The sequence below is a fragment of the Pteropus vampyrus genome, unplaced genomic scaffold, assembly GCF_000151845.1.
Source record: "Pteropus vampyrus isolate Shadow unplaced genomic scaffold, Pvam_2.0 Scaffold886, whole genome shotgun sequence".
NCBI classification, from domain to species: domain Eukaryota; kingdom Metazoa; phylum Chordata; class Mammalia; order Chiroptera; family Pteropodidae; genus Pteropus; species Pteropus vampyrus.
The window spans coordinates 36,190-38,241 of NW_011889667.1; positions in this window are offsets into that span (position 1 = coordinate 36,190).

A 2,052-nucleotide genomic window follows, 5' to 3' on the forward strand; every position below is an offset into this window, starting at 1 on the left:
TCCCACATGGAGGGTCTCCAGTGAGCCCTCCTCTCAGTGGCCACAGTCTTTGCTTCATGCAGCACTCTTTCAACACATGCTGCTCCATACTATTCGTCACCTGATGGCCCCACAGATTTTTGCTGAGTCTCCTGAGAGTAGGGATCATCACCCTCCCTTCTTTGTACCCCAAAGCAGTAAGAACTGTGCCACGCAAGCTAGTATTCTACCAACGTTAAAGGGATGATTTGGGAGAACGTTTTAATTTACTCTTCAAGCATAGGTGAGAAACAAACAAAAAGAAACTTTTGGAACATTTTAAAACAGTATGTTTACAAATAGAAGTTTCGAAGTTTTCACAACTTGTAGTCCCATCTGAAAGACTAATTAGTGAGGTCTGAAAGTGAAAGATCAATGGAGATTCATTAAAAGAAGTGCGTTCCTTGCTAATCATTTTTAGTTCAAAATTTATTCTTAAATATACCTTATACATCCAGACAAATTAAGATTGTTTTACTTGTTGAAAAACACTTTGTTTACTTTTATTTTTAAAAAATACCTAAAAATAAGGAGCGGTCCTCTTTCTTCGCTCTTCCTATTAAATAAATGAAGCTGTTTGTTACTGTGGGTGGCTTTAGTTGGCTTTTCATCCCACTTGGATCTCTCCTTTCCGATTTCAGTGGTATTATCAAAGGCATTGCACTGGATGGGCTGTTATATTCCCTTAGATACCTAAAATGGATGCCGGACTTGTACTATTGTGAGCCTGAGATCGTGCATATCCTTAAATAAAGGTGAGGGGCAGGATTTTGTAAAGAGGCTTTGAATTTCCTGATTTCAAGTCTCACTTCTAATAAATCTGCTTTTCAGACTTAAAGCGCTTGAAGATTTTTCCTTTATCCTTGAAAGAAGGCAAACATCTCTCCTCCCCCCCTCCCACCCCCACACACAATCAGACTCCACACAAAATGATGAGGACGGCCATATTTTCTTCTGGAAATATTGCATTGGCATTGGATCTGCCCAAGATTTGCGATGTGATATTTGTAATCTGAACTTTCAGGAACTAGTGAATACAATTAAATAATTCTGATAAAGCCAGTCACAGAGATCTAAGCTATAATTCGTATTAGATCATTTAACTATATAAACAAATATTAATACAATAGATTGAGATTTTAATGATGCAAACGTGCAGGTATAGGGAAAAAAAACTTCACAGTTCCCTGCACGTCACATCCTCATTTTGGCCTCTATCTTCGTATTTGCCATTTCTCTACCACTAACCCGGAAACCACAAAGTGCCTTAGGGTTCTTTTCTGATCCCTCTTCTTCTCTCTCTCTACTTTCTCCTTAAGCAGTATAACCTAGTCTTGAGGTTTCCTTTACCTGACTCAAATTGAGGAATCTGATGGATCTTCTACTCATACCTTTCTTCTGAACTCCCAATCCGTATGTCCTACGATCTACTCTCCATTTAGAATAGGTGACTTAGAGCTCATTAAACTCAACAGGTCGAAGACTTCACTTATAATCCTCTTTCTCTCCACCTAATATCACCAAGATTAGGGTGAGTTGCTAGGGGTTGCTGGGGAAACCCACCCAGGTGCCTAGGCCCTCTCAGGAATCTCCCATCTACACATAGTCATGACTGCCAGATACCGTCGTCTTCATTTTCTTCCATTGTTTTATAAAATTGTTGAATAACGTATTCAAATCTTATAAGCATTAGCTGTAAAAGCTGATAATATGGTTTGAGTGAAACAGAGTGGTCTGAGTTTAGGCATGTGATTCATGGCTTTGAAAAATATGTAAGTGTATGACTGGCATTCTTAGGTATAAGCTTCGGAGGACTGGTGGGTTGTTTTTGCCAGGGTGCTTCAGACACTCAGTGTCTGGCCAGTCCAACCACTGAATGCCCCGTCACCCTCAGATCAATTACCTGCCCAGCCCCTCATGCCTTGCCACCTGACAAAGAGTAAGAAATCCACCCAGCTGGTTGTTTAAAACAGAGTGAAGCATGGCTGGCTCTCCAGCACACATACAAGCCTAGGCAGTTCCTGTTGTGCCTTG